The sequence below is a fragment of the Protopterus annectens genome, chromosome 4.part1 (genome assembly GCF_019279795.1).
Source record: "Protopterus annectens isolate FY-2018-M chromosome 4.part1, PAN1.0, whole genome shotgun sequence".
NCBI classification, from domain to species: domain Eukaryota; kingdom Metazoa; phylum Chordata; order Ceratodontiformes; family Protopteridae; genus Protopterus; species Protopterus annectens.
The window spans coordinates 928551650-928567858 of NC_056734.1; the positions used below are offsets into that span (position 1 = coordinate 928551650).

At 37.8% G+C, this 16209-nt stretch overlaps 1 protein-coding gene across 4 annotated transcripts in view; it reads left to right on the forward strand.

The window, feature by feature from the left end:
- LOC122801123 (guanine nucleotide exchange factor DBS-like) overlaps positions 1-16209 on the forward strand; it is a 3406519-nt gene that overhangs the window by 2282280 nt on the left and 1108030 nt on the right. The gene's annotated exons all lie outside the window — the stretch shown is intronic.

Genomic DNA, 16209 nt, shown 5'->3' on the forward strand with positions numbered 1-16209 from the left:
CTGAGAGGACCTCCCAGGGCTGAATTCACTTATCAAGGCTACCTTTAGAGAGTGTTAGGGAGTTAGTCTGTTTGACATAGACTGGGAGAGTATTCTATAGTAGGATATCCTTTGGGAGCGAACATTATCCTGACCACAGATTTTGTTTCTATTGAACCATAGCTTCAGGTTCTTTGAGCTGGTATTGGCAGTGAAGTAATTTTTGAATATGTAAGAGGTCTAATAAGATTGGATCCTTTATTGCCTTGTAAGCAAAGCAGAGGTCACTACAACGGAGTCTGTAGGAGACAGGTAATGGACACAAGGCATTTACATTCTCTTTGTAACCAAAGGAGCTCATTCCATGGATACTCTTGGTCAGAAGTCATTGTGATTTCTCAGGTTCACAGATATATGAACATGACATAATATATCAAAAAATGTTGCAAAGGCACGGCTCCAGGTTGTAGCATTCAGTTATTATAACAGTCCAAGACAAATTCTAGAAAATAGTTATAGATCCACAGAGGCAAAAGTAGATTCAGAAGGCCAACTTTAGTGAACACAAGCGCTTTCACATTTAGTTTCTTCAGGTGTATGAATGAGTTCAAAAAACCACACCTTATATCCACACATAAAATCACATGACATCAATCATTATTTAAAAATACATACTCAAAAGTATCAAATACTAAAAAATCAGAAGTCATTGTGATTTCTCAGGTTCACAGATATATGAACATGATATAATATATACAAAAAGGTGCATATCAAAAGGGGCACTGTATTCTATAATGGGACGATTAGGTATGAGATGAACAGGACAATAACTTTCTTGGATCTGGAGAATATGCCTTTAGTAATTACTTAGGTCAGGTAGAAGGATTACCTAACAATTGTTGAAACATGGAAGTCAAATGAGAATTCATTGTCCTTGAATTTACCTAAGTCTCTAATGGTGGTGTCAACTTTGGGAGCATTTACGTATTAGGTGCAGGGCTATTCCTGTTCTCAAAAGAGTACAGTGTTGCATTTTGTGTGCTTAGTTTAAGTGCATTGTCTTGATACTGGGACCTAGTGTGCATTAAGTCATCTTGTAGGTAATAAGCAGTAGCTACACAGTTAATTCAATCATCACCTCCATCTGTTAGCCTGACAACTCTGATGTCATCTTACACATAAGTAACATATATGTTGAAAAAACTGGAAAACCTATGACATGCCTCTGATGACATTCCATTAGAGGGTAGTGTGTTCCCAGTCTTGACTGTGTGGGCTCTGTGTTTGAGCCAGTTGGCTGTTGTTTGGATTACATATAGTTTAATATTTAAGCGGGCTTACAATACATACCAATTGACCATTGTACAGTGCTTCAGTGCTTTAGTTCCATCCAAAGTAGTCCACAAGATTTACAAGACAAAACCTACTTTTCACAAATCCAGACTGTTTTAAATCAAGGGATTGTAGGCTGCCAATATGTCTATTTTACAAGTTTCATAATATGTTTAATTATTTACAAGCAGTACTAAGAATCAAATAGAGGAGGTTAGAAAGGATTGGTGAATAGAGACTGGATAAGCAATTCACAAAGAAACAATGGGGGTGGGGGTACATGTATATATCCCAAATATGCAACAAAGTCAAGCAGATTTAGCATCTTTGCTTGGAAATGTTTACATAGGTATTTTTTACCCCAAGAAGACTCCAAAGAATTTTTCCTTCGGTAGACAGCACATGTTGGAGGTGTGATGGGGAAAAAGAGGTAACTGAGAGCATATTTTCTGGGATGTAATGAGTTGGCAGACTTTAAAGATTTCCTGCAGACTGCTCTGTCAGAGATATTGGATGAGCAAATTGGTGTAACTAAGGAAATTATTTTTTGAGCTATGACACAGAATCGGAATTGCCTAGACATAGTAAGGCCTTGCTGAGTCTAATTATGATGGCTGCCAAAAATGCAATTACTAGAAAATGCAAATCAAAGTGTAAACTGACTTTACTAGAAGTAACAGAGATAGTAACAGAGATAAAATAACTAGCATTGGGATCTTTAAAAATGGGTAGGAGCAAATTACATAGGAAAAAATGGGAATTGTGGGATTGATACATGCAGAGGAGGAATGAGGTTTAAAAGAAGGCAAGATATGAATGAGCTACGTAATGTCTGACTGACAATGACTGGATATAAGTGATGTATAATGTTTGCAGCTGCAGTCGTGTCACCATGGTTTGTAATGTATAATGTTTGCAAATGAAACAAACAAACAAAAAAAATTACTTACAAACGATACTAGTGAGACTCATTGGTCTACAGTTTGTGTAGGGGTACTATAATGGCCATTTACCAAGTCTCAAGCATGTATCAATGGAGAGACTAAGACTAAATGGGTCTAACAAGAAATGGGTGAAGCTATGTTTGATATTGACTAGGCAACAGCTTGTTATGATGTACAGACCTATCAAAGTAATATTTTCAGTTACAGAGAGGGCATTTAGGACCTTTTCAAAGGTAAATGCAGGGGAAAGCAGAGAATGTGACATAGAAAGGAGGGAGAAGATAGTGAGGTAAATTTGGAACTAAATTTATCTACCAGAATAATGGTGTTGTCCTCAGGGATGGAACTGGTGGTGTCATCTGAGATCAGCTGTGTGCATTGCTGATTGCTACTTCTGGGATTTCTAACACAGTTAAAGAAGGTATTATTCTTATTTTGGGAAGAGTTGGCAATATTCAGATACCTGGCTTTACACGTTTTGATCTTTTGCCTGAGCTGTTTGCAGACCTTTTTGACTTGACTTGTACAATGAGTGTATGTTAGTTTATTTCTTAGTGCAGGAAACATTTTTATTATATGGTAGTGTTTGATTAAACTGGGGTTCAGCCAAAGGGGCATGTTCATACATTTGCCATTATGGTTACAACTGAAGGGAAAAGATGCTTTGATGTAGGAGTTAAGATGGGTGAAAAAACAATGGTATAAATGTCTATTTTTGGCATAGTGTCATTAGGGGAATTATAGCTTTTAAATTCCTTTAGACTGATGAAATGTACTAGGAAGTTTGTAGAAATCTCTGTGTACACTGACATTAGATGCATTCTTGTCTTAAGTTCTTAGTGAATACATGGCAGTGTGGTGGTAAGATCTGATCACACAGGGGGTGATTAACTTGTGCAGTAGACTAGAGCTATATCAGTGGGAACAAGGTTAAAGAGATTAGACCCCCTTCTAGGAAACAGCAGTAGCTGGTCACTGAATTTAGCATTTTTTAAAGTTAAAGATTTGCTGTGCGTAATTGTTGTTTGTGTTGTATATTTGCAAGTTGATGGATGGGTAGTTGAAATCACAGAGGCTGACTGCCTAGTGCTCTTAGTTACGGACTCTAATTTGCTGAAGTAGGTGTCACTGGGAGTTTGAAACATAGAAGGGGGTCTGTCAATTGCAGTAGGTATGGTATTTGGACTTGTTTATTCAAATTAGGATCTCCAGAAGTTGAAGGCCATTATATTGCTTTACTAGGTATAAGGAAATGGGTCTTGGGATGAACACAGATACCCCATCCCCAGATATGCCTGCATTCCTCATCAGAGGCTCTGAATGAATGACAGGCAATAAACCCAGGTAAAGAAGGCATGTTTAAACTACACTAGTACCAAGGTTCAGTAACTACACTGTCTCATATGTACTCAATGGTCAGGAAGACTCCAAGACTGGGCATTTCTTTGTTTAGACTTGTAGCATTGCCCATTACTTAACTGATACATAGAAGGTCTAGGATACTGACTCTATTAACAGAAGGCTTTAAAGGAGCTGAATATGGGGAAGCCCTGTTGTATGAAGTTTAACCCTTCTCTGGTAAAGCAGGTAGGCCAGTTGTTGAGGTCAGTTATTTTCTGGTTAACATTATTCATGATGATGGCAATGTGCAGCACAACATTATCTGCTTCCCAGCCTTGATCCCACACAGACAACAGTCAGGTCATATGTAGGATGAAGGGACCTAAGACCCTAGCAACATGATGGCTTATAACTCCTGAAAGGCAACTATCACTCTACCTTTGCTCATTCTGATGAGTGTAATGTCTGTGTGTCTTAATACAGAGCCACTTATGATTAAGAAATTTGTTGTTTGGGGCTGAGTATCTCTACAGGTGGCCAAGCAGTAATTCTTCGAGTATCAGCTGCTCAAAGTCCAAAACACTTAAGACCATGATGCCAATCAGTGATTTCCACAGAAAATGGTTGTTGTGTGATTTCTAATCATGCACTAGCAGTGATTCCCTTTCTGAAGATATTTCTTCATCATTTGTATTGGAGCAACCATGGAGCTGGTGTATGTAAGGTGGGGGGAGTGTAGGGGGAGCTTCCCCCCTGCAAAACATACTTAACTTTTTTGTTCTCCTGTGTTTGGGGCATTATTTTTTAGTGTTTTTAATGATGGGGTCTTTGCTGCTTGACATCTCATAGAAGAACCTTGACGCTGCATGCTATCATATCCATAAAGGCTTAAGCATACAGATCAAGGGAAGAAAAGTACAACTGTGTAAGCAAAATTACCATAACCATAGATGTTTGAAGGATTACTGCTTCAGTAGCTTTAGCTATATGGGTTATATCTTACCAAGGATATAACAGCCAGCAATCTTCCCAAGCTTCAGGGCACCTTCCATGTGCTAAAACTGTTAGGCAGCTCAAGCTGAGCTGAGTAAAAGAGAAAATAAATGATCACACTCTGGCGTAAAAAACAAACCAAAAAACAAGGGGGGGGTGGAGAGAGGGAGGGAATGAGTGGCAACTGCAGCATTGATTATTCAAACTTTTGCTCTTATACTAAATTTGCTTACACAGCTGTACTATGTTTGTCATATTGATCACTGCTGCAGTAGCCGTAGCTATGTGGATAGATTACTCTACCTTTCTACATTTGGGAGGTGGAAGGAGAAGAGTCCAGGTGCCCCTGGAGAATAGTTCTGGCAAAGCCTTACCTGGACCTAGAGAAGCTTAAGGTAATTTGTAAAAGTAAGTACAGAGGACCAAGTAGCAGCTTCTAGAACTCTTCTAAAATCCAACCCTTTACAATAAGCCATAGATGAAGTCAAGCCACTGGTAGATTGGACCTGGAATAGTTTTGTTATGGTGAGTATAACAAGATGTAATAGACTTAAGACAACCATTTGGAAATAATCTGTCTTGACATATGTTGTCCTTCTTCTTATCTTCGCAAGAAATAAACAATTGAGCTGAGGCTCTGAAAGATTTAGTTCTGTTAAGGTAATACCTCATCTGTCTGTGGACATCTAAGGTATGGAGTATCCTTTCTCCTTCCATTTTATGTTCAGGAAAGAAAACAGGGAGATGGATAGTTTGACTTAAAGTAAACTCAGACATCATGTTAAGCATAAAATGATTAGTTCTCAAAGAAAGCCTGTTCCTGTGGAAAATGAGATAGGGTTGACTCACCATAAGAGTATAACTTAGATATTCTTCTTGCAGAGATCAGAGCAATTAGTAAAGCCATTTTCCATGTTATGAACCTCAAGCCAGCCAGGTTAGCTGGTTCAAATGGAGCAACTGTTAGCTTCCCTAACACAAAATTAAAATTCCAAGGAGGTCCGCCACTTTATTTGGAAGCCTCTAGTGCAAAACCCCTTTCAAAACCATATTGACTAGAGACTGCATTAAAAGAGGAGGATTCAAGAACAGACATGCTGAAAAGGCAGATAAATGAACTTTACAGAGGAATAAGAAAGGCCTTTGGAAAGTAACTCACAGATATTATAAAACTAAAGAACAACTAACCCTGAATGGGTGCTGGTTATGTTGCTGATAGCAATTAGAAAACCTTTTCTGCTTGATAATATATGACTTTCTAGTAGCAGGCTTTCTTGCCTTCATTAGTACCTGCTGTGCATCCTCAATATGCAGGTGCCTAAAAGGAATTAAGAACCTATCATCCAGGCAGTCAAGTGAAGTTCATTGATGTCAGGCTTTATCAACCACTGCTATTCTTGTATATTTATTTATTTATTAACATTTGACTTGGGTAGAAGCCCATTTTCAGTGGAGGCCCTGAGAGAGAAGCTCCAAATTATTACAAAATATTTAAGAACAATAATTTTACAATCTTCAAAAATAAAAATAAACATCTGCAATTTAAATTATTATAACAAATTAGACATTACATACAAACATTGGTTAAAAATTAATACAGGGTATATGACAGACATTTAATATTTACAGTAATTTTAGACAGTTTGCAAAGAAATTAAAGGTAAGTTAGTCTAATACTAATAGGAAATGCAGTATGAAGTGAGGGGAAAAACAGGCTGAATGTAGGATGCCTGCAGGGTGAGATTGTGCTGTGAAGGTTTATTTCAAGCTAATAACATGGCTAATCTGCAGAGGGGGTGCAACCTGGTTTCTCCCTGTGTTTTGATCCACCACATGACTCTGGTATTGCCTACAATAACTTGAAGAGGTCCCCGGGACCAAAGATGATTCAGAGAGTTGAGTTCCTTGATCAGGACAAGCATCTCTTTGATATTTAAGTGCTTACATCCATCATTGGTGTCCCACACACTCTACACCTTTATCCCACTTAACAATGGTCCTCATGCAAAATTTGAGGAATCTGTGATGACTGACTGTAACAGAGAGGGAGAAGGGGAGATCTAGATTTAAAGATATTAGTTGTCTTGACCAAATGATTTATCTTCTGACAAACCCCAGGATTGGGATTTGAAAAGATAAAGGTTGTTGGTGCTGGGACCAAAGGGTTTTCAGATACCACTGTATCTTTCTCATGTGGAGTCTTGCTAGGGGTATCATGAAAATCATTGAAGTCATGAGACGCAAAATCCTCAGATATTCCTCGTAGTGACAAAAGTTTGAGTGGAAAACCTTAGAAATAGATCTAGATATAAATCTTTTCTTTGGAAGAAAATCTCTTTGAACTGAAGTGTTTCATTGACATCCCAGAAATACAATCCTGTGTGAAAGAGTCAAGAAAGACTTTTGAATGTTCTCTTGGAATCCCAGCTTGTGTAACAGATTTCTCACTGAACAGGGAAGGAGAGGGAGAGAGAGAGAAAGAGAGAAATTCCTGATTCTTTGAAAAAAAAAACTCTGCAAAGATAAGCAAGTCATCTAAGTATTAAAAATGTGGACACCTTGTAGCCTGCAATGAGCTACAACTGGAGCTAGACACTTTGTGAACACTCTTGGTGAAGCAGATTGTCCAAAGGGTAAGGCAGAGAACTGATAATGTGATCCTGACACCAAAAACCTTAAGAAACATCTAAAGTCTGGATGAGCAGGGATGTCACGATAAGCATCTTTTAAATCTATTGTTACCAGGAAACTTGAAAGAGGCAGAAGAGGTAACAGGATGTGAAGTGACATAATTCTGATTTTAAGCACTATCACAGACAGTTTTAAGAAAGAAAGGTCCAGAACTGGTCACCAAGCATTTGCTTTCTTTGGTGCTAAGAACATCCTTGCATAAAAACCCTTCCCCACCTTGGAAGGAGGTACTGGTTCTATCACTCCTTGAGACAGCATTTGATGGAGAACTGGAGGAATCAAAAGAGTCTGATCTGAAGGATGAGGAATGACACCCTGTAAAGGAGGCATTTCTTCCCACTGCCATCCATAACATTGGTGAATGATCTTCAGAACTCATTTGTCTTAAGCTGTTGACAAAAAAATTGAGATTCAGTCTTTCTGGAAGAAAGAAGGAGCCAGTATGTGTGTGTGTGTGGGGGGGGGGGTCACAAGTTCTCTTGAATAATCAATCAGACTTGTTAGACTGTCCTTAGCTTTTGGAGGTTCAAGGCTTCTTTTTGGAATGCCCGTGCCATTAATTCTTAAATGTCTGCTTACCTGCATTTCGCTGAGACTGTTTATTCTGTTTTTTTTGGCAAACTTAGATGCAGAGTTATAAAATCCCTTACAAAATATGGAAATAAGATAAGGATAAGATTCCTCTGCATCGACTTATCCCTTTCATCAGAGATTTTGATCACCTCTGCAGCAGAGGGGCCAGCAGTTAAATATCTATTCGAGGGGGATTTAAAATCTCATTTTTAACATCATCTGGGAGGTTTTGAGAATGAAGTCATGCAGACCACCTCAAAACAGCACCAGTCGCTATAGCACTGGAAGACGTATCAACAGAATCATATAAACACTGCCATAAGTAACCTGTGCAATTAGAAAAAAGCAAATTATTTAAATCAGATTTTGCCTCAAAAGAAAAAAACTGCAGATAAAACATCCATCATACTTTCACAATTAGTCAGAACAAACTTTAACATTATGAGCCTGACAATTCAAAATTCTGAAAATCAAAGTGACAGAAGTATATACTTTTTTCCCACATGTATCAATAATTTTCCCATCCTTATCAGAAAGAGGAGGACTAGAATTAACTAAATGTTTAGCAGCAGTGGGATCAAGCAAAGTTTTAGCTGCTGGGTCAAGTTGGGGAATAGTGTATAAAAAAGTAAAAGACTGAGGCACTTTATGCATCCTAGCTGCATTTTTAGGGGCAGTTCGATGACTTTCAGGAAAATTGCAGCCAGTAACACATATCCTTTAAAGCAGACAGAACAGGAAGAATAGGTGTAGGTTCTGAAAATTCCTTCTGTAACAATGTGAAGGCGGACAGCCTAAGCTAGATAGAATTTTGTAGATAATTCTATGTCATTGTAAATATTAATGTAATCCATGGGCTTATTTTTAGAAATGAAAGAAAACTAAATGGAAGAAAACTGTGTTAATGCTAAACTTCAAAAATGTAACCACAGTGCACCCTGATGGAAGAAAGCTGTTAAGTAAATAATTACAACTGTGTTTGATCTTAAGCTCAGAGACATGAAGTCTGGGCTATCAAATTATTTCTATTGTCATTAAGACAGAGATAAATTAATAGATTTTACATTGAAAAGTGTCTTTTATTGCTGTGGCTTCCTGGCCAGGTACAGCTTACAAGGAAATGTAAATTTTGAGTTTCTGTTAGCCTGGGAACTAAAACAGAAGTGATAAAAATGATGTAATGTGAAATGACTCAGCAGTACTGGGTATTATCAATTTAAGACTTTCTCAGAGAGAAAGATTGAGCATTTTGGATTTTGTCTGAAGCTGACAACAACTCACCAGCACTTTGCCTTGTAAGTAAAGTTATTGAGGGCTTAGTTTCTCTTAGAGTTAAATAGGAATTTAGCCAGATTACTCTAGCTGTTTTCTACATTTATGTCAGACTATCCTACAATATTGTTTCAAAGTTGTAATTTCTGAACTCTTGAGTAGCACTGTGTTGAATTGATGAAATTTGTCTTGTGTTTTAATTATTTATTATTAAATATTTTTAAACCTTTCAATTGTGGCTGTTTTGTGTAGAGATAATTTAAGCTCTTAGAGAGTACTTGTCCGTATTTAGTGATACTGTCCAAGCCACTCCAATAGTCTTGCTGCTCAGTCACACTTACTATTTGAATAACAGTACAAAACAAAAGACCAAACAAACTATGTAAAAAAGAAAATGTGGCCAAGCAAGCTGTGAGCAAGTCAATGAAGTAAAAAAAACTTTTATTGTGAGCGCTTATGTCAGAGCTAGTGCTCTGACTTCTTCAGATAATCCAAACCAAGCCTTAGAACCTTTAAATACATATCAAGTGTCAATCAATTACAATTTTAAATCATTGAATATCGCTTATTGAAAATGGGTTAAAATCAATTAATTAATTATTTAAATGCAACACTAAATACATATTAAGAATATTAAAATATTAAAATGTTACAAAATGTTAAAAGTTTAAGCGTGTGGATATCTAAAATAAGGAATATTATATAGAAATATATTAGGCTATTCTAACTCGTTACAATACGTTAAATTATATATTGATATATTAAAGGTAAAAACCAAAAAAACAACCTACCCTATTTAAAAAAACATCATTCCATATGCATATATGAAACAATCCATTTCATGTTCATGTTATTTAAAGTGCATGTTTCTCTAAAAATACATAATTTTTAAGTGTTTTATGAATGAATAAGCAAATTGACCATACTTTATAAACATCAAAATAAAAATAAATGAATGAATAGATAAATGAATAAATAAAAAATAGATCAGCTGTACTTTATAAACATACTCTATTCCGATAGGTACAATCATAAAAGTAACATTAGGTTATCTAGTAAGTGCTTTAAGCTTCAAGATACATTTTATAGATACATATTCATTTAAACCTGGTGGAATATATGCAGAAGTGCGAATTTGTCACATTAACTCTTTTTCTTCTACCTTTAATTCCCAAGGGCCACCCCTCGTGTCATACACTACTTGTTCTAAAACTGAAAACTGGCAATTATGTGTAGGATTTTCTATAATGTTTTTCGCTAGGGTGTTCATGACTGCTTTTTTACTTATACTATATTGGTGGTCATATATTCATTGTCTAATCTTTCTTTCTGTTTTTCTGATATAGTATGCACTATACCTTCTACTATCTACTGTCTACTATATATGACTATATACTGTCTAAACCTATATACTAAACCTATATACTGTCTAAACCTATATACTGTCTAAACCTCAAGATGCACTATATATGACTATATATGACTATATACTGTCTAAACCTCAAGATGCACTACCAGGTTATACCTCATACCATGCTTTCGCCCCAAAAAACTTGGACCACAAAACAAAGGAGAGGGAGTATCAATATTTCCAAGATACCCACACCTCCAGGTTGGTCATCAGAGACTATCCATGTGCAACTAACTGTGGGTAAAACTGCCTTCCAGTTTATAGACTGCTACAGACCACCCTCCCAAACACAGGAACCCCACTTGGCCTTCCTGAAAATACTGGAAAATATGAAGGTCTCTCCAAACACCATTATATTAACTACCCAAACATAGACTGGGAGCATTACTCTAGCTCCAACACTCAGCCCAAAGGTTCCTAGAATTTATAAACTCAAATGCTATGGAACAACTTGTTACCACTCCCACAAGAGGGGAAAACATACTGGACCTGATCATCACCAACATGGGGACACTATGCTCCAGAACAGAAGTGTATCCCTCACTGGTAAGATCAGACCATAAACTAATCTCACTGGATATTCACATCCTCCCCACCCCTGCCCAGAAAACCACAGTGAAAAACTAATCCTCCTTTCCTGTGGAAAATTATGAACACCTTCAGGAATGCATGGATCATGCAATCCCAAATAAAACCAAGACCCAATCCTCCAGTCCTGTCTGGTGGACCCCAGCCATAAACAAACTATATAATAGAAGGAGGAAGCTACTACATGATAGAGCAAAATCCCAAAAAAGGAAGGCATCTCTGATCAGTATTAGCAAAAAAAAATTGCACAGGACACTAAGGATAATCACAAGGCTTTTTTTAGTTATGTTAGAACCCCTGGGGAATTCCCAGATATGCTCAGAATTAGTCCAAAATGACAAAAATACCTGACATCTCAGATGCAAAACACAGCATCAATGGGACCAGATGGTGTCAAGAAGAGCTAAACCCAAACATAAAACTACTGTTCAATCTTAGCCTTCCTACAGGATATGTAGATCCTACCCAGTTTGGCTTTGTTAAGGGCAGATCCTGCCTCTAAAACCTGGTCAATTTTTTGAAACAGTCACCAAGGCCATTGGGAAGGTGGTCCACACAGCCTACCTCATGAGCTTAAATATAAACCCCTATGTCACTAGATGGGTTGCAAACTGGCTCAAGGACAGAACCCACATGGTTAGAATTGCTGGAGCCATGTCAGACTCCAAACCAGTTACAAGTGGCGTCCCACAAGGCTCAGTCCTGGGACCAACACAGAAGGTTCAGGAGCGACCGTTTGCAGATGACTGCAAACTGGGTGCCATAATCAACTCTCCAGCCGACACAAGCATCCTCCAAAAGGGCCTCATAGAAACAGACAACTGGTGCCAGAGCCATGGCCTCAAGCTAAACGCCAACAAGTGTATAGTCATCCCAATTACCACATAGGTGGTAATCCATTAGAAGAAGTCATTAGGGACCTGGGGACCCAAGTGATAGCAAATCCTCATTTGACAACCAAAAGTGTTTTGAAAAACATTTATATAGCCCCACCTATCATGAAAGGATTCACATCTAGATCAGGAGATCATCATACCCTCTTTTTACTCCCTCATCAGGCCCATAATTTTGGGATGTACCTTACCAGACACCTGCAGCAACTGGAAAGACCCCAAAAGTACCTCACCAAGAGGATCAAAGCCATGTCCAACCCAGAATTAATGGACATGCTGCACCTCAGAAAATCCAAATCCCATTGAGCTGAGACTTGAACCTCAGCACTGAAATAAATAGGACATGCTGGAGGGACAGATTCATAACCCAGAGGCTCACTTCACTCTGGAATAAAATCCCAGTCCAGGTTAGGCAGAGTCCCACATTGACTCTCTTCTAGGCTTATAAATGCCCTAGGGCAGATAGCCTAGTATGAACCTATGAACCTATGAACCTATACATAGTCCACATACAGCCACATAAATAACTCCTTTCAAATTACGATTAAATTTATCTCTAATAACATAATTTCTATCCTTGATAGTCAATTTATTACCTATTTTAATGTATCTACACTGTGCACAACAGCCACATCTACTCATCCTAGTATTAGCTATATATTTTTTCTGCCTTTCCAATAGGCTTTTAATATTGGGTCCCCTTCTATAGGTTAATCGTAGGCCAGCACCCAAAATTTTATTGAGATTGCTATCTTCTCCTATTATAGCCCAGTTTTTAATTACAATATCTCTAATGTACCTAGCACCCATTGAATATGTTATTAGGAAATTACTTCCCAAGTTATGCACTGAGTCCTTGTTTCTGCTATTGATTTGGACTAAACTGTTGCATTGCTTTTCACCTTACCCTTTCTGGAGAATTGATTTAAAATGGCCTGATTCCCTCTTAAAATTAACTCATGAAAGATGGGTTAGAGGAAATATTCTGAGTACTCTTTCTGCAAGAACATAGATTTCAGTAACTCACATTCAACTTTATAATCGTTGTCAGCAGCCACCATCCTGGCAGCTCTAACTACTAATTTCCAGTTTTCAGTTTTAGAACAAGTAGTGTATGACACGAGGGGTGGCCCTTGGGAATTAAAGTTGGAAGAAAAAGAGTTAATGTGGCAAATTTGCACTTCTGCATATATTCCACAAGGTTTAAATAAATGTGTATCTATAAAATGTATCTTGAAGCTTAAAGCACTTACTAGATAACCTAATGTTACTTTTATGATTGTACCTATCAGAATAGAGTATGTGTATAAAGTACAGCTGTTCTATTTTTTATTTATTCATTTATCTATTAATTCATTTATTTTTATTTTTGATGCTTATAAAGTATGGTCAATTTGATTATTCATTCATAAAACACTTAAAAATCATGTATGTTTAGAGAAACTTTTTCTTTCGGCTGCTCCCATCAGGGGTCGCCACAGCGGATTATCTGTTTCCATTTCATCCTGTCCTCTGCATCTTGCTCTGTCACACCAACCACCTGCATGTCCTCTCTCACTACATCCATAAACCTTATCTTAGGCCTTCCTCTTTTCTTGTTACTTGGCAGCTTCATCCTTAGCATCTTTTTCCCAATATACTCTGCATCCCTCCTCAGCACATGTCCAAACCAACATAATCTTGCCTCTTGGCTTTGTCTCCAAACCTTCCAACCTGGGCTGACCCTCTAATATACTTATTCCTAATCCTGTCCATCGTCGTCACACCCAGTGCAAATCTTAACATCTTCACCTCTGCCATGTCAAGCTCTGACTCCTGCCTTTTTGTCAGTGCCACTGTCTCCATCCCATATAACATAGCTGGTCTCACTTACCTCTTATATTTTTAGAGAAACATGCACTTTAAATAAAACAAACATGAAATGGATTGTTTCATATATGCGTATGGAATGATGCTTTTTTTAAATAGGGTAGGTTTTTTACCTTTAATATATCGGTATATAACTTAACGTATTGTAACAAGTTAGAATAGCCTAATATATTTCTATATAATATTTCTTATTTTAGGTATCCACACGCTTAAACTTTTAACATTTTGTAACATTTTTTAACATTTTAATATTCTTAATATTTTTAATAATGTATTTAGTGTTGCATTTAAATGATTAATTAATTGATTATAACTCATTTTCAATAAGGGGATATTCAATGATTTAAAATTTTAATTTATTAATTGACACTTGATAAGTATTTAAAGGTTCTAAGGCTTGGTTTGGATTGTCTAAAGAAGTCAGAGCACTAGCTCTGACGAAAGCGCTCACGATAAAAGTTTTTTTGATTTCATTGACTTGCTCACAGCTTGCTTGGCCACATTTTATTTGAATAACAGTAGCATTACACAGTAAAATTGGTCACCCTTTGGGAAGGGCCATATAGTAGCTGATATTAGTGGTTGGTGGCAGTCAGTACTACCTTATAGCTGGGCAGAAAGGGAGCACAACTGGAGAACTTGTGCCAGCCTTCCCCAGGAGTGTCTGTGTGTTTGTATATAAATCAAATCTTAAAGTGCCTGTGTGTCAGCTACTTGGTCAGGGACGCGAAGCACTGGTTGGACAGGGAGGGTGCTGGAGGTTTTAGCTTGGCCAGTAGGCTGAGATCTGGACCCTATAGCTGTGTCAGTGGGGAGTGTTATTGAGGATTTAGAGAGAAAAGGAGAAACCAGCCCCAGACTGACTGTGATCTCTGTGTGCTCTTAAGGTAAATTGTACTTTACTTTGTGTGTACTAGTTATTCCCCCAATGTGCATGTCCCTCACTGGTGCTAGTGGTGAGGATTGAGGCTCCTTGATTACTGGGCCAGTGCATGGTGTCACAAACAACTCATAGTATTTTCTGAGGGACTGAGAGATGACAGTGTTCTCCACTGAAAACACTGGCAGAATCTAGCAATAGTCTCAGAGAAAGAGAAAGCCCTACAGACAGAATCAGAAACTGAGCTCTGCTCTGGGACTTAATCAGAAATCTGAGGCTAAAAACCCTGTATCTGTACCTTCATCTTCCTGTTCAGATTCAGAATCTTGAATCTTTCCAGGAAACGAGGTATCCCTCTTTTTGTTTTTTTTACCAGAAGCAACTTTACAAGAAAGATCAATAGCCATAATTAAACCCTTAGCCAAACCTAGTAAATACCCCTACCTAAGGAAATTTGAGGAGGAGTAGACACATGAGACACATGCTTAGTTTTCAGATTCTTTTCTATAGGAAAAAATAGGGACAAATGCATTACTAATGACTGCAGCAACTTCCCTGGGATGGGGAAAGCATTCTCAACATAGAAGCCTACCCTGTTCTCTGTCCCAAGACATCCATGAGTGGCTCTCTCTTGCCAGTGAGGGGACCCCAACAGCCACATAGGATATTGCTAACCCCCAGTCTATAGTGGCTGTAAGTGCTACACCAGAGTGATCTGTGGTAAAAGATAAGTGGTTTGTGGTACAACAAATGGTCATAGCAGAGTCACCCACCTATTGTTGAGGCAAATCACTAGCCTGCTGTGGTGGCACAGACTGTTTGCTTAACTTTCTCTTTCTGTGGCTGGAAGAAGGACCAACCATGGGATCAGTATATTGTTCCATGGTGCCTCTTTCCTGGGTAAGACAAGCAGTAAGTGCTGGTAAAAACTACAAGTCTTTAAAAGTCACTTTTTTACAGAAAAACATAGTAAAAACACAAATACTTTGCCAGCCCCCACAAGGTAAAATAAATACAATCTCTCCACAGAAAAAAAATGTTATCCAGTTACTGTACTTTACACAACTTTTAAACTGATGGAAAAAAAAAAAGGAGTGCTCCAATTTAAAAGTTCGATACAGTCTCATGACAGTCTGTTAAAACACAATACTTCTAGTTTTGTAGGAAATTAAAAATACAAACAATATTTAGAAAACTGGAAGGTTCTCCCCAAAGGGATGTTATCTTCTGAGCAAAGCTGACAGTCAGTCCTTGAAATCCTTTAATGGAGCGCACTCTTCAGCAACAGTAAAGCTCTAAAGGGCTCAGCTCAAGCTGCCTGACAGTTTGGGTGCATGGTAGATGCCCTGAAGCTTTGGAAACTGGCCACCTGTTATATCCCCTAGCAGGATATAACCTATATAGCTAAGGCTAGTGCAGAAGTGATCAATATGATGAACATCA